This window comes from Panulirus ornatus, chromosome 12 (genome assembly GCF_036320965.1).
Source record: "Panulirus ornatus isolate Po-2019 chromosome 12, ASM3632096v1, whole genome shotgun sequence".
In the NCBI taxonomy this organism is placed as follows: domain Eukaryota; kingdom Metazoa; phylum Arthropoda; class Malacostraca; order Decapoda; family Palinuridae; genus Panulirus; species Panulirus ornatus.
In genome coordinates this window covers 38864783-38889856 of record NC_092235.1, presented here as the reverse complement: position 1 = coordinate 38889856, position 25074 = coordinate 38864783, and the positions used below count along the sequence as shown (strand labels likewise).

The 25074-nt window shown below is 39.4% G+C and overlaps 1 protein-coding gene across 2 annotated transcripts in view; it reads left to right on the top strand.

Moving 5' to 3' along the window:
* Positions 1–1494: 1494 nt before the first annotated feature.
* LOC139752021 (plasma membrane calcium-transporting ATPase 3-like) overlaps positions 1495–25074 on the top strand; it is a 393564-nt gene continuing 369984 nt past the window's right edge. For both annotated transcript variants that reach the window (XM_071667801.1, XM_071667800.1), the window contains exon 1: positions 1495–1575. The gene's annotated coding sequence lies outside the window, so the exon portion shown is untranslated. The remainder of the gene's footprint in view (positions 1576–25074) is intronic.

Sequence of the window (25074 nt, the reverse complement as noted above, 5' to 3'; positions counted from 1 at the left end):
GCTTGTTAACTAAATCTAAATTGTTCATGATATTAAAAACTGATAGATTCCCCGCTAATGGGCTTAAAAAAAACTAACCACTTTGAGAGTTTATATGTGATGGAGTTTACTGAACTTACTATGGATGGATCTTGTTGGAAAATTTGGTTTATGTGTTTTGTTAAGTCCATACATATATGGCAAAGAAGGGGACAAAGATGACAAACTTTTGATTAGAGAACAATTACCTTTCAACAACAACTTCAGTGCTTTATTGAAATGAGAAGTAACAGCTTCTAGAGTATTCTTACTGAGTTTAGAGTATATTGTGTCACCACTTAAAAGATCATTCATTTCAGATAATTACTTTTGTTCATAAGCACAACTATGTTAGCGTTATCTGCTTTAGTAATATGTTTATCATTACCTTTATATTTTAGATTGTTAATAGCTCTTGTAAACCTGTTAGAGCAAACGGGATCCACTGGTTTTGACAAACTGGCATACACAAAATCTTTACAGATGTTAGTTCCATTATTAGATAATTTACTATATTTTTGTAGATTACATGTTGTCAGACTTGAACGCACCCTACCTCCATTCACGTAGTCACTTGCTTACCAAATGGCGTTCTAGCTACGTCTCTTCGCTGTTCATCAACTGACTGTTATATTTCTTTCTTGTATCTCCCCTGATGATGTAATTATTACACGAAAGTGCACTTGTGAACTTATCGTTTCATTTCCCCGTTGACTCATAGGAGTATACTTGATCACACACTCATTTGTGATCTTTTTTATTGTATATATATATATATATATATATATATATATATATATATATATATATATATATATATATATATATATATATATATATATATATATATATATATATATATATATATATATATATGCCATGATCTAGTCCAATGACAGCATGTCGCTCCCTGTATACCAAATCACTTGAGTTCACTATATCCTATGCATGCATTTCACTCTTCTGCGTGTTCAGACCCCAAGGACTTAAAATCTATGAATGTATGTGTGTGTGTGTGTGTGTGTGTGTGTGTGTGTGTGTGTGTGTACATTCATTTTTTTGTGTGGAGTGTGGCAGAATCTATGACAAATGAAAATGAACTGATCAAGGTCCCTCGAGCGGCTCCAGTCACACACCATTAAGTCAGTAACAACACAGGTATTATACTGACAAACTTGCGTGACACATGATCTCGTCAAGGCTTAGGGGAAGGAGGTGTATACTGGTGCCCCATGTGATGACGTCTTCGGGGTGCCATGTGACACGTTCCAATCGTATTCGGTTATAATTTCTCTGGGGATGACTTCCATTGACAGTTCACTTAAGGTCTGTTTCACCCTTAACGAAGTAATATATCCTATATGACGTTTCCTTGAGGTATAATGACATCTTAGCAATGGTACATTCCATCATAAAGGTCCGGTACGACAGTGTGGTGCCAGTTGTTCGGCAACAAGTGTGTGTCTGGCAGCCGTGGCCGGCGTCACTCAGCGCGGGTCCGCTGCACAAGACGTCGCTGCCGCTGCCTCGCCGCCAAGGTGCTTCCCTCAGACCCTGGTAAGCTTAACCTCTTCGGTGATAAGTGTTAGCTTAGGCAAGCGCCGTGCATTAAGATGCTCTTATGTTATTTTTAGATATGATGTGAACAATATCATACTGTGTTTGAGATAAGACGTGTGAATTATAAGACTCAGCCTCATTACTTTTACATTCTTTTAACGCATAAAAAGAATAGCCCACTATTTTCAATGTCTAGCGTAAGTCCCTCTATGTTGCGGTTTTCCTAAGGAATGTCGATCTCAGAATGCAGGAAAGGTCACATCTACATTGTGCCGCGATGACAAAGTTGACTACTGAGCACAGAGAATAGCGGAGGGGAACAGAAACAGTTGTAATAGGCGCGCGGGTCACTCACGAAGAAAAGTTATCGATGTATAGTCCGATATTTACATGATATCTAAATATGACTATGGATGGTTTTTACACGTAATCTAATGATTGTTTCACACGGATGAAGATTGTTCCACCAAACATGATTAGAGAATTTTAGTAGAAAATATCATATGAATAATGAGATTTGTCTTCATCCATTTCATTACATAAGTTTCCGGCATGATTTCCTGAAAGGATATATATATATATATATACATATATATATATATATATATATATATATATATATATATATATATATATATATATATATATATATATATATATATATATTTTCTTTCAAACTATTCGCCATTTCCCGCATTAGCGAGGGAACGTTAAGAACAGAGGAGTGGGCCTTTGAGGGAATACCCTCACCTGGCCCAATTCTCTGTTCCTTCTTTTGGAAAATTTAAAAAAAACGAGAGGGGAGGATTTCCAGCCCCCCGCTCCCTCCCCTTTTAGTCGCCTTCTACGACATGCAGGGAATACGTGGGAAGTATTCTTTCTCCCCTATCCCCAGGGAACATATATATATATATATATATATATATATATATATATATATATATATATATATATATATATATATATATATATATATATATACATATATATATATATATATATATATATATATATATATATATATATATATATATATATATATATATATATATATATATATATATATTGTCCTATGGACTGCCACGGTCATTAAGACCAAAGAGGTCTTTATGAAAACAAGTCAAGATATCTCCACCTCCTCCTTCAGGTGTTCAAGACCATGCACACTGTCACTGCATACATGGTCCCTCCTGCGTACATACAGTGTTAATGTGCATGTCTTAGTCTTCCATGACTGGGACCCTATGTTACGTCTGAATACACCAAACACAGGTTCAGGCGACCGATCAAGTTGATAAAGGGTGATTCATTCCCTTACGTCGACTTCAGAACACGGTATTGGAACTTCATTACCTGCTTCTCTATCTCTTGTGAGGAACAAATTACCTGAAGCCTGAGCTGTGTCTGTAAAGGTCCTCAACATTTCGTATCAGTAGGGAAGATGGTTGTGTTGAGCGTGAGGACAATAAGGTCTTGTCATTATGTACATACATTACGTACATAATTGTACGATATGAGAAGAGAGTACTATAGAAGTACTTCTTTATATCTTTTGTAACAAGATTCTTGTTTACTTTCTTACGGTACTATGGCATTTGTTTGCGCTTTCTTTGTATATTTCTATGAAGTGTTCACTGCCCACGTTCACTGTTACCTCTGACCGCTTCCTGTAATTCAGATCTCTCATTTTACCTTCCTTGCCCTTCCCTTGACTTCCTCCATTATTTTTTCTGTAAGTCAGGAGATCAATCTTGAGGCGAATACTCAAATTTTCGTCTGATATAAGAAAGAAACAGCTTACGAAGCGTTTTCTTATCAAAGGTCTTAATGAAGTTCTAATGGTAACCAAAAGACAGTTTGCCTCCTGAACAGTTCTCCTGACTTGGTGTTATGACAATGTGTTAGGTCCATTGCCAACTCCCAAGTCCCATTCACACATACAATTTACGTAGGCTGTTGCACGCTAAATTATGCTAATACTAAAGATTCCCTCACCGTCCTATATTCATTTCTTTGTATTTGCTTGGCATGAGCTTCATCAGCCACGTAAAGAACCAGATCGGAAGCTTATCTAAGTCCCACTGCAAAATAATGCAAGCCTACTCACTCCTCCTCTCTCTCATGATCTAAGCATCATCTGCAAACATTCTGAAATGAATTTAGTCTTACTGGCAAGTCATTTACACGGATCAGGGACAGCGAAGATCCTAAAAGCGAGCCCCATGGCATACCAATGGTAACATCACAGATCCTTTTGAGCCACTTTATGTGTGTATAAATTCTGAGGCATTCTATTTGAGGATCATAAAGGTCGTTATCTAGAAAATTGTACTTGTAGATCAGTCCGTGTGATTAACATCAGACACACATTTGTATTATTTAGTGAAATAACCAAACACTAGAACCTCTTAACGCCTGGTCACCGTCTGTAGCTTCAACAGAAGACCTTCAGCATTCCGGGTGACTGGTGTAGACGTACGGGCGTGAATCCCTCTCATCACGGTTCTTGGCCATAGTGGAAAAAATATATATGTCGGCTTACAAGTGACGTCGTCTTACCTCGCAAGTTTCATACGATCTGAGAGGACCCGTAACATCACGACTTCTTGGTGTATATGATTATTAGTTTTCCTCCTTTGATGCTCCCTCATGCCGATCACCTCACAGGAATAGCACAGTGTGGATAAATAAAGTATGCATAGCTGAAGGCTGGCAGTGTGCTGAGTTATCCAGTGACAGAGAGTTCCTCTGCTGTGCTAGTATGTCATAAGTGAATAAAAAAGATGTAACTCAGATAAGTTTATTCATAGAATACAGTTGAATTCAAAGGCAGAATAGTCGCTGGCTCTGGTAGGCACCACCATGGAGCTGCTGGTCGGTGCTCGGCTCGTGAGTCTTTTGTGTGCTGTGTAATTGCTGTCACAGGAATTCAAACTGCACCAGCACGTCCTACCGAGGCTGTTTGTGATACTGGCAAATATCAGAAACTCACAGATTTGCTTAATAAAAGTAGAAAGTCATGCAGATACTTGAAAAGGAAACTTGCAAACTAAGGAAGTGTAAATAATATTAGTGTTATAACACTACAATTGTAGTTGGTTATAGGTTGGTCTAGACTATTGTTATGTTTTCAGAATGTCTTGCTTAAAAAAATTTCTTTTTCTTTAAGTTAAGAAAATTTTTCGTCCTTACTAAAATATGTCAAAAATGGTTCCACGTGAGAGTGAGGCTGAACGTTACATTGTAGCTACAGAGACATCACGAGGGCAAACTTAAGAAGTGATACATTTGCAACCAAGATTTTTTTTCCCACCTAAATCGTTCTCGGATGAAGCCTTCGCATATGCTTTTTCTTGATCCTTATTGCTTCCAAATAAGGGAGAGTAGAATTTACAATAGCAGTTGGCAATCCTGCGTTTCGCATGTTTTTTTAGTAGTCATGATTCTTGAAAAACTTATTTTCTCCCCTGAGTGTTCTGTAACATTATCCAGGTGAACAATTCTGTTCTGGGAAACGTAAGCACGGTGTGCGGGTAAGTGGTCCCTGACATGTCAGGTAGTAATAACTTTTGAAGCACTCGAGAAATATACGACGTTTTGTTGGCGTATCTTATAAAGGAAAAAAAAAATGGTAGGAAGATCTAGATATATGGTATATTGATAATTTTTGCTAATGATTGTATATTCCTGATATTTCTAGTTTGTTCATCATACTCACTATTAGGGTAAAGCTTCGACTTTACTGATGAGAAAATATATTCCATTTATACAATACTGAGGAGCCGCAGGTAAAGCATGATCGTAACAATGATAGCGACTCCGCGCTGCTGAAATTTGTCGATCTCGCCCTCATGAAAGACATGAACCACACCCTCATATTATGGTGAGATAAACTGAACAAAACACTTCTGCTCTTTCACTGGCGAGGTTCTGACACACCGATGTTGGTCCAGAAAGTTCATTTCACCATCAAATGAACTTCTCAAGGTGAGGTGCAGGATGTCTCCAGACACCTCTGGTCAAATCATGGAGATAAGGGGAATGGATGAGGTGATGCAAAGCATTACTGGGGCAGGTCACTCGATAACGTGAACAAAGTCGCATGTAGATCTTATTTCCAAGTTGTAGAGGAAAAGACCCTTAGATTTCCAATCAGTGTTGGGAGATGGGTCTCCTGGACCGGAGGGTAGTGTGCGACCAAGGAACAGGAACTCTTAGCTTCAGAGGAATGATTTTTGGGTACGTTAGTAAATTATTAGCACGAAATTGTTTCTGCCGACTTTTACACGACAGAACAGTGCAACTCAGTCGTTTTTAGAGTAAGTTTCTCTCTCTCTCTCTCTCTCTCTCTCTCTCTCTCTCTCTCTCTCTCTCTCTCTCTCTCTCTCTCTCTCTCTCTCTCTCTCTCTCTCTCTCTCTCTCTCTCTCTCTCCCCACCACCACCACTATCACCACCACCATCATTGCTATCATGAGAGAAATAATCATAAACAAATCTGCAACCCAACCAAAGAAAGAAGCATAGAAAGCTACTACCGGTCACTCACTTACTGTACTGAGATCTACATTATATGAACGTCGCCCTCCTGCAGGCTTCCAAGAACTCTTGAAAGAGAAGATGGCCTGCGTATGTGGCGTGGTGTTAGAATCTGGAAAGCCATTAACGCTACAAGACGTGGAAAGGCTATTCTCAGCACACCAAATTGAAAGGAACTTATTAGAACTTTCATGGCTGTCTGCCATGACACCAAGAGAAGGGGGAAAAATCCCCCAACATAGTTAGGGAGGTGCAAGACGCTAGAAAAATAGGTTTTCCCGATTCCCTCTGGGCGATTGTAATGTGTGCTGTTCATCTGCTGGTTTCCAGTTTTCCAAAGTTAATGATCAATGACAACTAAAGAGGTGCGTCACCGTTACCCAAGGCCGAAGACTGACGTGGAGAAGCAAATACAACGTTACTACACCTGATTTTGTTTTATGACAATATAAGGTAAACAACTGAAAAGATTAGGTTTTACCACAATGTACCGATGAAAGTTTGAAAACCTATTTGTTTCTTACAATTTTTTTTGTCATCATACAACTGACATTTCTGTATGCTGTCCATATTCACAGTTTCATGACTCGTTTTTCATACACCCATTCTCCTTATGCTCTGAGAGTACCTCTTTACAACTTTTCTAACAATTTCTTTCAAAATTCAATGATTTCTGGTTGTTCTATCTTTGCATGTGTTTACCTCATCAAGGTGGATGAAAGACTCAGAGATTGTTATGAGGTCATCCCTTACTCCTCTTTCTTTTATGGTGAGCAAATCTAAGGTCTCCAGCCTTTCTCTGTAACTTGGCTCCGTTCTTATGCCTATCTCCTGCCCTCCCCTGGATCATCTTTATTAGCTCTATTTACTTCTTTAAGTTTGGCGACTAAACCTGAGAAGGAGTTTCTTATTTTGGTTTTATTTAGGTAGTGGACAGCATGCTGAATATTTCCTTATCCATGCGACTGAAGGTTATGCTAATTTTGGTATCAGACAGTTTTCCTCCAAATGTGAGACTTAACGGCAGGTTTGGGACGATATCGACTCCCACATAGATTTTTGCAGCTCATATCCTGCTAGATGATAATCCTATCGAGAATTTCTGTTGCTGTGTTTCATACTCATTACTTTATATTTTCGTGGGTTGAGTTTCATCAACCAAATGAGGCCAACTTTGGAGTTTGCCTTGGTCCCCTTGTAAGTTGATGCGATCCTCCTCGCTTTGAGTTTCCCTTATGACCTTAAATTCACTAGCAAACATATTCAGGGAGGAATCGAAACCTCTAGCAAGTCATGCACATAGATTAAGAAGATCAATGGTCCCAGAATAGAGCCCCTCTGACATGGGGCCTTTGATTTTTTCTACCAATATAAACTTTTAGTCGTGTAATGAATCTTCGCTTTATTCCTACATGGAGATTTAGCATTGTTACCAACCTCTCATCTGATAAAGTTTCAAGCGATTTCTGGCAGTTCAGAAACAGACAATACAATCACCTCTCTGTTATATAAGATGGAGTTCACCCTCTCAAGGAAATTATAGAGGTTCGTTATGCACGATATTCTTTCCCAAAAACCATGTTATTTCTCGGGCAGTTTCTCTATAGCAATAGTTATACATTTCCTTACTGATTGTTTTTCAGCACCACAGACCACACTGACTGGGGAGATCAGTCTGCAGCTCAGCACATCTCCCTGGTCACCTTTCTTAATGACATGTACGATGTTTGCCCTATTCCGCTCCCTTGGCACTTTACCTTTATCCAGCGACAACCTAACTAGAAATTCGAGTGGTTTTTCAAGAGTATGTTAACACATCATCATCAGCACATATGAACCATCACGATCATTACTCTTGTGGTTCGACATTTTATTATCCCACGTCTTTTCAAGATATTTCATTGCTTTCCTAGACCTTCCCATTCCATCTCACTGTTGTTGGGTTTATAGTGTATCCCACTGTCAAAGCACTCTTGAATTTGTCATTAATATCCTCTCCAATCCCTTCATAATCCTGTACAACTTTTCCCTCTGAATCCCTTAGCCTCATTTGCTGCTTTCTTTTTTTTAGCTGACCGTTTGCTCCTGATGAATACATACATAGGAAAGCTTCAGATTATTCCCTGCTTTGTCCACAACATTCAGATTTGAAGGCGTCTGTCTAGTCTATATACCCAGCACGTCCATAATTGATTCTGATCTTATTTTCGAATTTGTTTTAAGATTCTGTTTGACATGGCCCAGTCATGCCAGACCTTTTAGTTCAGAGAGCATCGAGAACGATTGTCCTCACAGGGCGATGACAAGAATACTGATATAAGCAGCGATATGGTCGTAAACTTTTGTAATATATGAGACCAAAGGCTTTTTCCAGGCCCTCGGGATAGGATTCAAGGTCAAAGGGTCAGTTCACTAGAAGTGGACGTGGATGAGCACATTGATCAACTAGTCCGTTCTAATTTTTCCACCACATGAATAATTTTCTCTTCTACTCCAACATAGCAGTTGTATATTGCTCAAGCATAACAGTTGTATGTCCTTTATTGTTCACCCTTCACAGGACAGTATAGCAACATACCTAAGTCTTATTGTTTGGGCAAATGCCAGTGCCACACACGTGTCTCTAAATGTATGTGTGCAAACGATTTAGATAAAAAATTGGCTTCGAACGTAGCTATCGTCATTTCCTAGGGTCAGGAAATGGAGGCGAAGTATTCCTGGTCTCATAACAGTGTCAGGATATGATAACTGAGCATCTGATTGTTGTCGTTTTCTGAAGCTGTTGGTGGGGGTAACTGAAGAGGGTCAATGTTGGAGGGACGGGGGTGTTGTGGGGGCAGGTGGCACGCCTACATGGGGCAGGTAAAAAAGATGTCACTGCGGGTAGAAGTGTATGGTTAGCAAGTGTCACACCAGTGATAACACTGCAGACCATAATGATTATAGTAGTGTTGCTGCTGACGGTGAAGGTAATAGTGATGAAGGCAATGAACTGAGAATGAAGAGCAGCAATAGGGGGGATGTGATTCATGGTGATCGTGGTAATAGTGATGGTAATCATGACATTTGTGATGATGATGGTGAAGGTAAAGAAACTGAATGTTACTAAGTTCCTCTGGCCAACAAATGTTCTGGTATGTGAGGCAGGTATGATAAGTCATTTGTCGTTGATTACCTTCACGAAGGTCCGGCTTGTGATGGCACCGTTCAGGGAGAGTCCAACCTGGTGAGGGTTCCGATGGGGAAGGAAGGTGGGGTTTTCCACGAACAATTTGCAGACTGTGATATGTTCAACCAACTGGTCATGGTCTATGTATGTTAAAGTCAATAGAATTCCTCTCACATGATCGAATTTATGAATCACGTAACGTAAACATTAGTGAAGGACTATATAAACTGACACAACCTTGTAAGTGGCTTTCTGTCTTGTCCTAATAATAACATTTTTTGACAGGCATTTTGCCAGAAACATAAAACCACAAACCAAACACTTGTGTACCAACAATATATATATATATATATATATATATATATATATATATATATATATATATATATATATATATATATATATATATATATATATATATATATATATATATATATATATATATATATATATATATATTTGGTAAATAGAGAAGAGGTAGTAAAAGCTTTGCGGAAGATGAAAGCCGGCAAGGCAGCAGGTTTGGATGGTATTGCAGTGGAATTTATTAAAAAAGGAGGTGACTGTATTATTAACTGGTTCGTAAGGTTATTTAATGTATGTATGACTCATGGTGAGGTGCCTGAGGATTGGCGGAATGCGTGCATAGTGCCATTGTACAAAGGCAAAGGGGATAAGAGTGAGTGCTCAAATTACAGAGGTATAAGTTTGTTGAGTATTCCTGGTAAATTATATGGGAGGGTATTGATTGAGAGGGTGAAGGCATGTACCGAACATCAGATTGGGGAAGAGCAGTGTGGTTTCAGAAGTGGTACAAGATGTGTGGATCAGGTGTTTGCTTTGAAGAATCTATATGAGAAATACTTAGAAAAGCAAATGGATTTGTATGTAGCATTTATGGATCTGGAGAAGGCATATGATAGAGTTGATAGAGATGCTCTGAGGAAGGTATTAAGAATATATGGTGTGGGAGGCAAGTTGTTAGAAGCAGTGAAAAGTTTTTATCGAGGATGTAAGGCATGTGTACGTGTAGGAAGAGAGGAAAGTGATTGGTTCTCAGTGAATGTAGGTTTACGGCAGGGGTGTGTGATGTTTCCATGGTTGTTTAATTTGTTTATGGATGGGGTTGTTAGGGAGGTGAATGCAAGAGTTTTGGAAAGAGGGGCAAATATGAAGTCTGTTGGGGATGAGAGAGCTTGGGAAGTGAGTCGGTTGTTGTTGGCTGATGATACAGCTCTGGTGGCTGATTCATGTGAGAAACTGCAGAAGCTGGTGACTGAGCTTGGTGAATTGTGTGAAAGAAGAAAGTTAAGAGTAAATGTGAATAAGAGCAAGGTTATTAGGTACAGTAGGGTTGAGGGTCAAGTCAATTGGGAGGTAAGTTTGAATGGAGAAAAAGTGGAGGAAGTAAAGTGTTTTAGATATCTGGGAGTGGATCTGGCAGCGGATGGAATCATGGAAGCGGAAGTGGATCATAGGGTGGGGGAGGGGGCGAAAATTCTGGGAGTCTTGAAGAATGTGTGGAAGTCGAGAACATTATCTCGGAAAGCAAAATTGGGTATGTTTGAAGGAATAGTGGTTCCAACATTTTTGTATGGTTGCGAGCCGTAGGCTATGGATAGAGTTGTGCGCAGGAGGATGGATGTACTGGAAATGAGATGTTTGAGGACAATGTGTGGTGTGAGGTGGTTTGATCGAGTAAGTAACGTAAGGGTAAGAGAGATGTGTGGACTCATAGGAATATCTTGATCACGCGCGAAATTTTGATCCTTCCCAACATATATATATATATATATATATATATATATATATATATATATATATATATATATATATATATATATATATATATATTCTTTTTTTTTCAAACTATTCGCCATTTCCCGCGTTAGCGAGGTAGCGTTAAGAACAGAGAACTGGGCCTTTGAGTTAATATCCTCACCTGGCCCCCTTCTCTGTTTCTTCTTTTGGAAAATTAAAAAAAAAATAATGAGAGGGGAGGATTTCCAGCCCCCCGCTCCCTCCCCTTTCAGTCGCCTTCTACGACACGCAGGGAATACGTGGGAAGTATTCTTTCTCCCCTATCCCCAGGGATATATATATATATATATATATATATATATATATATGTTGGGAAGGATCACAATTTCGTGGTGTGAGGTGGTTTGATCGAGTGAGTAACGTAAGGGTAAGAGAGATGTGTGGAAATAAAAAGAGCGTGGTTGAGAGAGCAGAAGAGGGTGTTTTGAAGTGGTTTGGACACATGGAGAGAATGAGTGAGGAAAGATTGACCAAGAGGATATATGTGTCGGAGGTGGAGGGAACGAGGAGAAGAGGGAGACCAAATTGGAGGTGGAAAGATGGAGTGAAAAAGATTTTGTGTGATCGGGGCCTGAACATGCAGGAGGGTGAAAGGAGGGCAAGGAATAGAGTGAATTGGAGCGATGTGGTATACCGGGGTTGACGTGCTGTCAATGGATTGAACCAGGGCATGTGAAGCGTCTGGGGTAAACCATGGAAAGCTGTGTAGGTATGTATATTTGCGTGTGTGGACGTATGTATATACCTGTGTATGGGGGGGGGGGGTTGGGCCATTTCTTTCGTCTGTTTCCTTGCGCTACCTCGCAAACGCGGGAGACAGCGACAAAGTATAATAAAAAAATAATAAATATATATATATATATATTATCAGCGCAAGGAAACAGACGAAAGAATGGCCCAACCCGCCCACATACACATGTATATACATACACGTCCACACACGCAAAAATATATGCCTATACATCTCAACGTGTACATATATATATACACACACAGACATATACATATATACACAAGTACATAATGCATACTGTCTGCTTTATTCTTTCCCATCGCCAACCCGCCACACATAAAATAACAACCCTCTCAACCCTCATGTGTGCGAGGTAGCGCTAGGAAAAGAGAACAAAGGCGTCATTCGTTAACACAGTCTCTAGCTGTCATGTAATAATGCAGCGAAACAACAGCTCCCTTTCCACATCCAGGCCCCACACAACTTTCCATGGTTTACCCCAGACGCTTCACATGCCCTGGTTCAATCCATTGACAGCACTTCGACCCCGGTATACCACATCGATCCAATTCACTCTATTCCTTGCACGCCTTCCACCCTCCTGCATGTTCAGGTCCCGATCGCTCAAAATCTTTTTCACTTCATCTTTCCACCTCCAATTTGGTCTCCCACTTCTCCTCATTCCCTCCATATCTAACACATATATCTTGGTCAATCTTTCCTCACTCATTCTCTCCATGCAACCAAACCATTTCAAAACACCCTCTTCTGATCTCTCATTCACACTATTTTTATTACCACACATCTCTCTTACCCTTACATTGCTTACTCGATCAAACGACCTTAAACCACATATTGTCCTCAAACATCTCATTTCCTTCACATCCACCCTCCTCCGCACAGCTCTATCCATAGCCCACGCCTCGCAACCATACAACATTGTTGGAAGCACTATTCCTTCAAACATACCCATTTTTGCTTGCCGAGATATTGTTCTCGACTTCCACACATTTTTTAAGGCTCCGAGAATTTTCGCTCCCTTCCCCACCCTATGATTCATTTACGTTTCCATGGTGCCATCAGCTGCCAAATCCACTCCCAGATATCAAAAACACTTCACTTCCTTTAGTTTTTCTCCATTCAAACTTACCTCCCAATTGACTTGACCCTCAACCCTACTGTACCTAATATTCTTTTTCTTATTCACATTTACTCTCAACTTTTTTCTTTCACACACTTTACCAAACTCAGTCACCAGCTTCTGCAGTTTCTCACATGAATCAGCCACCAGCGCTGTATCATCAGCGAACAACAACTGACTCACTTCCCAAGCTCTCTCATCCACAACAGACTGCATACTTGCCCCTCTTTCCAAGACTCTTGCATTCACCTCCCTAAGAACCCAATTCATAAACAAATTAAACAACCATGGAGTCATCACACACCCCTTCCGCAAACCTACATTCACTGAGAACCAATCACTTACCTCTCTTCCTACACGTACACATGCCTTACATCCTTGATAAAAACTTTTCACTGCTTCTAACAACTTGCCTCCCACACCATATATTCTTAATACCTCCCACAGAACATCTCTATCAACTCTATTATATGCCCTCTCCAGATTCATAAATGCTACTTACAAATCTATTTGCTTTTCTAAGAATTTCTCACATACATTCTTCATAGCAAACACCTGATCCACACATCCTCTACCACTTCTGAAACCACACTGCTCTTCCCCAATCTGATGCTCTGTGCATGCCTTCACCCTCTCAATCAATACTCTCCCATATAATTTACCAGGAATACTCAGCAAAGTTATACCTCTGTAATTTGAGCACTCACTCTTATCCCCCTTGCTTTTGTACAATGGCACTATGCAAGCATTCCGCCAATCCTCAGGCACCTCACCATGAATCATACATACATTAAATAACCTAACCAACCAGTCAACAGTACAGTCACCCCCTTTTTTAATAAATTCCTCTGCAATATCATCCAAGCCCGCTGCCTTGCCGGCTTTCATCTTCCGCAAAGCTTTTACTAAATCTTCTCTGTTTACCCAGTCATTTTCCCTAACCCTCTCGCTTTGCATACCACCTCGACCAAACCCCCTATATCTGCTACTCTATCATCAAACACATTCAACAAACCTTCAAAATACTCACTCCATCTCCTTCTCACATCACCACTACTTTTATCACCTCCCCATTAGCCCCCTTCACTGAAGTTCCCATTTGCTCCCTTGTCTTACGCACTTTATTTACCTCCCTCCAAAACATCTTTTTATTATCCCTAAAATTTAATGATACTCTCTCACCTCAACTCTCATTTGCCCTCTTTTTCACCTCTTGCACCTTTCTCTTGACCTCCTGCCTCTTTCTTTTATACATCTCTCGCTCATTTGCATTTTTTCCCTGGAAAAATCGTCCAAATGCCTCTCTCTTCTCTTTCACTAATAATCTTACTTCTTCATCCCACCACTCACTACCCTTTCTAATCTGCCCACCTCCCACGCTTCTCATGCCACAAGCATCTTTTGCGCAAGCCATCACTGCTTCCCTAAATACATCCCATTCCCCCCCCCACTCCCCTTACCTCCTTTGTTCTCACCTTTTTCCATTCTGTACTCATTCTCTCCTGGTACTTCCTCACACAAGTCTCCTTCCCAAGCTCACTTACCCTCACCACTCTCTTCACCCCAATATTCTCTCTTCTTTTCTGAAAACCCATACAAATCTTCACCTTCGCCTCCAGAAGATAATGATCAGACATCCCTCTAGTTGCACCTCTCAGCACATTAACATCCGAAAGTCTCTCTTTCGCGCGCCTGTAAATTAACACGTAATCCAAGGACGCTCTCTGGCCTCTTTCGCGCGGCTGTCAATTAACTCGTAATCTAATAACGCTCTCTGGCCATCTCACCTACTTACATACGTATACTTATGTATATCTCTCTTTTTAAACCAGGTATTCCCAATCACCAGTTCTTTTTCAGCACATAAATCTACAAGCTCTTCACCATTTCCATTTATAACACTGCACACCCCATGTATACCAATTATTCCCTCAACTGCCACATTACTCACCTTTGCATTCAAATCGTCCATCACTAACCCGGTCTCGTGCGTCAAAACCACTAACACACTCATTCAGCTGCTCCTAAAACGCCTGCCTCTCTTAATCTTTCTTCTCATGCCCAGGTGCATATGCAAATAATCAACTATCTCTCTCCAACAACTTTCAGTTTTACCCATATCAATCTAGAATTTACTTTCTTACACTCTATCACATACTCCCACCACTCCTGTTTCAGGAGTAGTGCTACTCCTTCCCTTGAATTTGCCCTCCCACCAACATGTGACTTTACTGCCAAGACATTCCCAAACCACTCTTCTCCTTTACCCCTGAGCTTCGTTTCACTCAGAGCCAAAACATCCAAGTTCCTTTCCTCAAACATAATACCTATATATCCTTTTTTCTTATCTTGGTTACATCCACACATATTTAGACACCCCAATCTGAGCCTTCGAGGAGGATGAGCACTCCCCGCGTGACTCCTTCTTCTGTTTCCTCTTTTAGAAAGTTAAAGTACAAGGAGGGGAGGGTTTTTAGCCCCGCTCCCGTCCCCTTTAGTCGCCTTCTACGACACGTGAGGAATGATGGGAAGTATTCTTTCTCCCCTATCCCCAGGGATATACATATATATCTATTAATCTTTATACTTTGTCGCTGTCCCCCGTGCCAGCGAGGCAGCTGAAGGAAACAGAAGATAGGCCCGACCCATCTATATGCACATGCTCACACATACACACGCACACATACACACCTATACATTTCAACGTATACACACATACACACACACACAGACATGCACATATATACACATACACACAATGCACACCTGCTGCTCCCATCCACTCCCGTCGCCACCCCGCCACACACGAAATGGCATACACACACACACACACACACACACACACAGACGCGCGCGCGCGCGAGGCAGCACCAGGAAAAGACAACAAAAGCCACACTTGTCCACACTTAGTCTCCAGCCGTCACGTACAATGCACCGAAGGCACAGCTCCTCCACATCCAGGCCCCACAAAACCTGCCACGGCCCACCCCAGACGCTTCACACGCCCCGGCTCAATCTATTGACAGCACGCCGACCCCGGCACACCAAATCACTCAACTCACTCCATTCCCCGCACGCCCCCACCCCTCCCCGCACGCTCAGGTCCAGGCCGCTTATCCCCCCCCACCCCCCCTACTCCATCCCTCCACCCCAAATCCGGCCCAAGTAATCTTAACATGGAATTTTTTGAAACAAAATAACTAAAAGGTATCTTACCTTCTAATGCAATTTGGTTTAGGTATGCAGATGATGTTCTTTGGTTTGGACCAACAAATGAAAATTTACAAATATTTCTCACCTTACTTAACAATTTAGTACCTCCCATCAAATTTACTGTAGAAAATGAAAATAATGGTATGTTACCATTTTTGGATTGCATGATCCATAGGCAAGGAAAAAAGTTTAAGTTTAGCATATATAGAAAACCTACCAATGTATGCTCATATATCCATTATTACTCATTTCAACATGACATAGTTAAGTTATCATCATTTCAATCTATGTTCCTTAGGGCATTACATATTTGCAATCCAGAGTTTATTGATGATGAGTTTGAGATATATTCTATTGGATCTAAGTTAAAGTACTCTAGATCTTTCATTGATAAATCCCTTAAGCTAGCAAAGAAATCATTTTATAGAGTTGAGCCCAAACCTCCCATTGACGCCAAGAATCTTTTAATTCTCCCTTTTGATGATAGTTTTACTTTACTTCCCATGTTGCTTAAATCCTTTAATGTAAATGTTGCCTTCAGCAACAATAATACTATAAAGAATATCCTAATCAAGAATTCACCACAGATTTCTCCTGGGTGCATCTATGAGGTGCCATGTAGAAATTGCCATAAGTTTTGTGTTGAGCAGACTGGAAAGGATCTTTCTGTTAGTCTTAAGCAACATGAATATAGTATAAGAACGGGACAAGAATCAAATGCGTTGTTTAATCACGTTAAAAACTATGATCATTGTATTGACTAGAGTAACAGCATCTCAGTTATTAACTCTAACTCTATTACCACGAGATATATCATTGAATCTTCTGTTATTAGATACACAAAGAATTATAATCTTAATATTAGTGATGGTCTATACAAATTAGATAACTTTACTGTTGATGAAATGTGTAAAATGATAAGTTTATGAACGCTTAATGTCTGTCTTGGACAATTGCATGTTTACCAAATGGCGTCCTAGCTTCGTCTCTTCGATGTATTTCAACTGATTGTTTATATATATATATATATATATATATATATATATATATATATATATATATATATATATATATATATATATAAATATATATATATATATATGTAAATCACTAACAATCCCATTTGTAAACAAATGTAACAACTATGGAGACATCAAGCATTCTTGCCGCAAACTAACATTCACTGGGAAACAATCACTTGTCTCTCTTCCTACTCGTACACAGAGTTTTGGAAAGAAGGACAAGTATGCAGTCTGTTGTAGATGAGAGAGCTTGGGAAGTGATACAGCGCTGGTGGTTGATTCGGGTGAGAAACTGCAGAAGCTAGTGACTGAGTCTGGTAAAGTGTGTGAAAGAAGAAAGCTGAGAGTAAATGTGAATAAGAGCAAAAGTTATATGGTTACGTAGGGTTGAAGAACAACTAAATTGGCAGGTAATTTTGAATAGAGAAAAACTGGAGGAAGAAAAGTGTTTTAGATATCTAGGAGTGGATTTGTCAGCGGATGGAATCATGGAAGCGGAAATGAAATTCATCGGATCTTGCGTTTACACCTTAAGAACTTTGATGACTTTACACTTAAGACCGGTCTTCTTCAGTTTCAATCTTGATAAGCGAGTATTGCGGTTGCCTAGGATATCACTGATGTTCTCCATGATGAGACGAAAGCAGGAGACTTTGCCCCGTGGTTCAGTGCAACACTCAGGTTGGTTCCGAGCTCCTTTGTCGCATCAAAGATATTTCTGGTTATGATGGTGCTGTTCTATTTGCTCCCGGGAGGCGATATCAAGGCTAGGACAGATATCAGTGTTTTTGCCATGTTGAGGCTGCAGGGCATCTTAGTGGAGATCACAGTGCCTTGATGTCAGGGTCAAACTGTGTTCACTGGAGGCAGTGGTTAGGTTGAGCAGGCCCACCTCGTATTTTGTAAAATGTACAGATGACATGTTGGTATGGCACTCCTTGGCTTCACGGATCATGTTATCACCACGATAGAGACAAAAGAGCTTATTGATGATACGTATTCGTCTTGGCAGAATAAGCATATCTTTTTCAACCACGATCTTGAGTTGCCGATGGATTTTATGTCACAGTAGTGGACTGTTGCATTTGGCTCTTTGATAGATGATCTCTTGAAGTTCATGACTCACATATCCCTTGCACTCTAACTCATGCCGCACAAATCTGTTCCTGCATTCCTTAGTAAAATGGAGTCATGTATGCGTATTTGGATAATATAGTATAAGACCATAACGAATCTAGCTCACTGTGCCCCTAGTAGTTTGTTTAATGCTTCTTCGATTCCTTATATTTAATGTAGGGGAGTGAAAATCAATTTTCCTAAGGTCATGTACCACTGCAGCTTTACTTGTTCACTGTTGTGAAGTTTCTATGTAAGTTGACCTTCGGAGGGTTGATTTTCAGCCGCAACCATAGGAATTGAGGAAAAAGCTATGCAGCTCGTCAGTAATACTAGTGATATATATATATATATATATATATATATATATATATATATATATATATATATATATATATAGATAAGTATGAAGTCTGTTGGGGATGAGAGAGCTTGGGAAGTGAGTCAGTTGTTGTTCGCTGATGATACAGCGCTGGTGGCTGATACATGTGAGAAACTGCAGAAGCTGGTGACTGAGTTTGGTAAAGTGTGTGAAAGAAGAAAGTTAAGAGTAAATGTGAATAAGAGCAAGGTTATTAGGTACAGTAGGGTTGAGGGTCAAGTCAATTGGGAGGTGAGTTTGAATGGAGAAAAACTGGAGGAAGTGAAGTGTTTTAGAAATCTGGGAGTGTATCTGGCAGCGGATGGAACCATGGAAGCGTAAGTGAATCATAGGGTGGGGGAGGGGGCGAAAATTCTGGGAGCCTTGAAGAATGTGTGGAAGTCGAGAACATTATCTCGGAAAGCAAAAATGGGTATGTTTGAAGGAATAGTGGTTCCAACAATGTTGTATGGTTGCGAGGCGTGGGCTATGGATAGAGTGGTGCGCAGGAGGATGGATGTGCTGGAAATGAGATGTTTGAGGACAGTGTGTGGTGTGAGGTGGTTTGATCGAGTAAGTAACGTAAGGGTAAGAGAGATGTGTGGAAATAAAAAGAGCGTGGTTGAGAGAGCAGAAGAGGGTGTTTTGAAATGGTTTGGGCACATGGAGAGAATGAGTGAGGAAAGATTGACCAAGAGGATATATGTGTCGGAGGTGGAGGGAACGAGGAGAAGAGGGAGACCAAATTGGAGGTGGAAAGATGGAGTGAAGAAGATTTTGTGTGATCGGGGCCTGAACATGCAGGAGGGTGAAAGGAGGGCAAGGAATAGAGTGAATTGGAGCGATTTGGTATACCGGGGTTGACGTGCTGTCAGTGGATTGAATCAGGGCATGTGAAGCGTCTGGGGTAAACCATGGAAAGCTGTGTAGGTATGTATATTTGCGTGTGTGGACGTATGTATATACATGTGTATGGGGGTGGGTTGGGCCATTTCTTTCGTCTGTTTCCTTGCGCTACCTCGCAAACGCGGGAGACAGCGGCAAAATAAAAAAAAATAAAAAAGAATATATATATATATATATATATATATATATATATATATATATATATATATATATATACATATATATATATATATATATATATATATATATATATATATATATATATATATATATATATATATATATATATATATATATATATATATATATATCATTAGGTGGGAGCTCAAACACTAGTTGTTCAAAGTTATCCATTTTATTTCAATCAAGGTTTTGATTTCACTGAGGCATCATCAGAAATCTTCCAAAAAAGAAAAAAGAAAAAATTGCGTCAAAAAACTTGGATATGTAATGTAAAACGCAAACAATATATGGATAACAAACACACTCGGAAAAAAACACAGTACATAGCACATAAAAGTAAGGGAAAACACTAAAAGAGGGACAAATCAAGATCGTGAGGGGTAGTATGAGTTATAATCTAATACAAAACATGGGAACTGAAATATAAAGAACTTACAGTTGATGTAACAGAGAAGAACAATATTAAACGAGAAAGGAATATAGAAAGTCCTTCACTAAAAACACTAAGTTGTGTCAAGCGAAACCATAATTGTTCAGACATGAAGTTGAGGTCAGGTTGGGCTTGTCTGATTCTCTCTGATCTTCGCAATTTATTTATGGAATATTTTGGAACTGAGATTTTAACTGCAATCAACAATTTTCTGAAAGTCTGATTTAGATAAGTGGATGATGTGTGATCCTTGTGGCCATTCTATCAAGACTGCAATGTTTTCTTTAATGAATTAGATAACATCCACCCCACTATCAAATTCCAGATGGAATGGTTAAAAGAAGGCAAACGGCCCTTTCTAGATGTGATGATGAATAGAGAATCTGATCATTTGTCTTTCAATATCTACAGGAAACCTACGAACTCTGAGGTTTATGTTCGTTATTTCTCAGTACATGATCCTTCAGTAAAAATATCTGGAGTTCTGACATGTCTTTAAGAGCACTACGGATATGTGATCCCATAGGCCTGGTAGGTGAATGTAACTATATAAGACGTACCTTTAAGCAGTTACATTATCCCAATTGGTTTGTGAACAAAGCTAGGGAGACATTTTATGATTCTTTTAACAAAGATGTGACAAATAAGGATGTCTAAAAGTTTAGTGTTGCCCTATTCTCCCAGTTTAGCTAATTTGACATGATCTAAGAAACAGTTCTTGCAAATGTTGCTTTCTAGTACAATAACACCATCAGCAAGACCTTAGTAAATAATAGACCAAATCATGCAACAATTGGGAGTGTATATGACGTCAAATGCAAGGCATGTAAATATATTTATGTAGACCAGATTGGTAAGACTAACGGAGAGGTGTTATTGGCATCGACATTCAGTACAGAGGGATGACCACAGAAATGCCATCGCTAAGCATTGTCACTGAAAATCTCACAATCTTTTACCCCTCTGCTGATTATGCCACACGTAACGTCATTGAGTCTGTTTTAATTGCTATAACTAAGAACTTTGATTTGTCCCTAGGCAGTTTTAAAGTCCATCCTACCATTAACCAAATCATTATAAGTGAATTGACAAAACACTAAAACATAAAAGTTGTTCATGACACAATCAGCTACCCAGGTCAACCTCTACCACCGGACCCTCCTTAATCACTCTCCCTTACAATGGGTATGACCAGACATAGTAGACAGTGCGGGAACCAAATGTGATGTTAGGGATTTACATAACGTTGTTAAGTACTGGCACTTGATGAGGTAGATTGTCTCCATGAAACATGTCGTGCCACATGTATAGAGAATTTACATGTTAAACAAATTATATGAATTACTGAAGTGCGATTTTACCATATATATATATATATATATATATATATATATATATATATATATATATATATATATATATATATATATATATATACATATATATATATATATATATATGTATATATATATATATATATATATATATATATATATATATATATATATATATATATATATATATATATATATATATACACGAATAAAGTGCATATGAACGCCCACCCTCAAATTAGGGGCGATCATAGCGGTAGCGCTCTCGCCTGTTAGACAGGGGTCCCGTATTCAATCCTGGCTGTTGACGGTTTGTGTGTACGATGAAGGTGGGCGTTCATACGTACTTTGTTTGTATTCATATACCTCCGCGTTGTACAGTTAGGCTCGGTAAAATGCTATCTGCTGGCTGTGTGAGCCTGATGGAAAATGACCGATGTAGACCCCGTTGTTCACCAACGTGAGACGAAGAATATTCGAGTACATAGTATTCGAATAAGGTTTGGATGGTATTGCAGTGGAATTTATTAAAAAAGGGGGTGACTGTACTGTTGACTGGTTGGTAAGGTTATTTAATGTATGTATGACTCATGGTGAGGTGCCTGAGGATTGGCGGAATGCGTGCAGAGTGCCATTGTACAAAGGCAAAGGGGATAAGAGTGAGTGCTCAAATTAAAGAGGTATAAGTTTGTTGAGTATTCCTGGCAAATTATATGGGAGGGTATTGATTGAGAGGGTGAAGGCATGTACAGAACATCAGATTGGGGAAGAGCAGTGTGGTTTCAGAAGTGGTAGAGGATGTGTGGATCAGGTGTTTGCTTTGAAGAATGTATGTGAGAAATACTTAGAAAAGCAAATGGATTTGTATGTAGCATTTATGGATCTGGAGAAGGCATATGATAGAGTTGATAGAGATGCTCTGTGGAAGGTATTAAGAATATATGGTGTGGGAGGCAAGTTGTTAGAAGCAGTGAAAAGTTTTTATCGAGGATGTAAGGCATGTGTACGTGTAGGAAGAGAGGAGAGTGATTGGTTCTCAGTGAATGTAGGTTTGCGGCAAGGGGTGTGTGATGTCTCCATGGTTGTTTAATTTGTTTATGGATGGGGTTGTTAGGGAGGTGAATGCAAGAGTTTTGGAAAGAGGGGCAAGTATGAAGTCTGTTGGGGATGAGAGAGCTTGGGAAGTGAGTCAGTTGTTGTTCGCTGATGATACAGCGCTGGTGGCTGATTCATGTGAGAAACTGCAGAAGCTGGTGACTGAGTTTGGTAAAGTGTGTGAAAGAAGAAAGTTAAGAGTGAATGTGAATAAGAGCAAGGTTATTAGGTACAGTAGGGTTGAGGGTCAAGTCAATTGGGAGGTGAGTTTGAATGGAGAAAAACTGGAGGAAGTGAAGTGTTTTAGATATCTGGGAGTGGATCTGGCAGCGGATGGAAACATGGAAGCGGAAGTGGATCATAGGGTGGGGGAGGGGGCGAAAATCTGGGAGCCTTGAAGAATGTGTGGAAGTCGAGAACATTATCTCGGAAAGCAAAAATGGGTATGTTTGAAGGAATAGTGGTTCCAACAATGTTGTATGGTTGCGAGGCGTGGGCTATGGATAGAGTTGTGCGCAGGAGGATGGATGTGCTGGAAATGAGATGTTTGAGGACAATGTGTGGTGTGAGGTGGTTTGATCGAGTAAGTAACGTAAGGGTAAGAGAGATGTGTGGAAATAAAAAGAGCGTGGTTGAGAGAGCAGAAGAGGGTGTTTTGAAATGGTTTGGGCACATGGAGAGAATGAGTGAGGAAAGATTGACCAAGAGGATATATGTGTCGGAGGTGGAGGGAACGAGGAGAAGAGGGAGACCAAATTGGAGGTGGAAAGATGGAGTGAAAAAGATTTTGTGTGATCGGGGCCTGAACATGCAGGAGGGTGAAAGGAGGGCAAGGAATAGAGTGAATTGGATCGATGTGGTATACCGGGGTTGACGTGCTGTCAGTGGATTGAATCAAGGCATGTGAAGCGTCTGGGGTAAACCATGGAAAGCTGTGTAGGTATGTATATTTGCGTGTGTGGACGTATGTATGTACATGTGTATGGGGGTGGGTTGGGCCATTTCTTTCGTCTGTTTCCTTGCGCTACCTCGCAAACGCGGGAGACAGCGGCAAAAAAAAAAAAAAAAAATATATATATATATATATATATATATATATATATATATATATATATATATATATATATATATATATATGTATATATTCCTAAAAGTTCACGGGGAAAATGAAACACGATAACTTCCCAAGTGCACTTCCGTGTAATAATCACATCATCAGGGAAGACAAAAGAGAGGAATATAACAGTCAGTTGATATACAACGAAGAGATGTAGCTAGGACGCCATTTTGTAAACATGTGATTGTCCACGACCGACAACGAGCGTATCATAACTTATGATGTGGACAAGAAGGTGAATTGTTTACAAATTCTATCAACAATAAAGTTATCCAGTTTGTATAGACCTTCACCAATATTATGATTATAATGCTTTTTGTAGTTAATAATAGAAAGAAAATTCTCGTGATACTGGAGTTAGACCTAATAACTGAGATGGCATTACTCCAGTCAATACAATGATCATAGTTTTTAACGTGATTGAACAAGGCATTTGATTCTTGTCCTGTTCTTATACTACATCTCTGTGGCTTAAGTCTAACAAAAAGATTCTTAGCAGTCTGCCCAACATAAAACTTATCACAATTTCTACATGGCACTTTATGGATGCATCCAGAAGAATTCTCTGGTGAATTCCTGATTAAGATATTCTATATAGTATGATTTTTGCTGAAGGCAACATTTACATTAAAGGATTTATGCAACATGGTTTCCTAAAGGAAAATCATTATTAAAAGGGAGAACTAAAAGATTCTTGGTGTCAATGGGAGGTTGGGGCTCAACTCTATAAAAGGATTTCTTTGCTAACTTAAGGGATTTATCAATGAAAGATCTAGGGTACTTTAACATAGATCCAATAGAATATATCTTCTCAAACTCATCAATAAAGTCTGGACTGCAAATACGTAAAGCCCTAATGAACATTGGTTGAAATGATAATTTGTAACATACCATTATTTTCATTTTCTACAGTAAATTTGCTGTAGAAAATTTTCTACAGAAAATTTACTGGAGAGAATGAAAATGATGGTATCTTACCATTTTTAGATTGCATAATCCATAGGCAAGGAAGCAAGTTTAAGTTTAGCATATACAAAAAACCTAGCGATGTATGCTCATATATCCATTGTTACTCATCTCAGCATGACAGAGTTAAATTATTATCATTTCTATCTATGTTCCTTGGGACATTCATTATTTGCAGTCTAGATTTTATTGATGATGAGTTTGAGAAGATATATTCAATTAGATCTAAGTTAAAGTACCCTACACTTTGCATTAATAAATCCCTAATTAGCAAAGAAATCAATTTGTAGAGCTCAGCCCAAAACTCCCATGGACACCATGAATCTTTTAGTTCTCCTTTCTAATAATAATT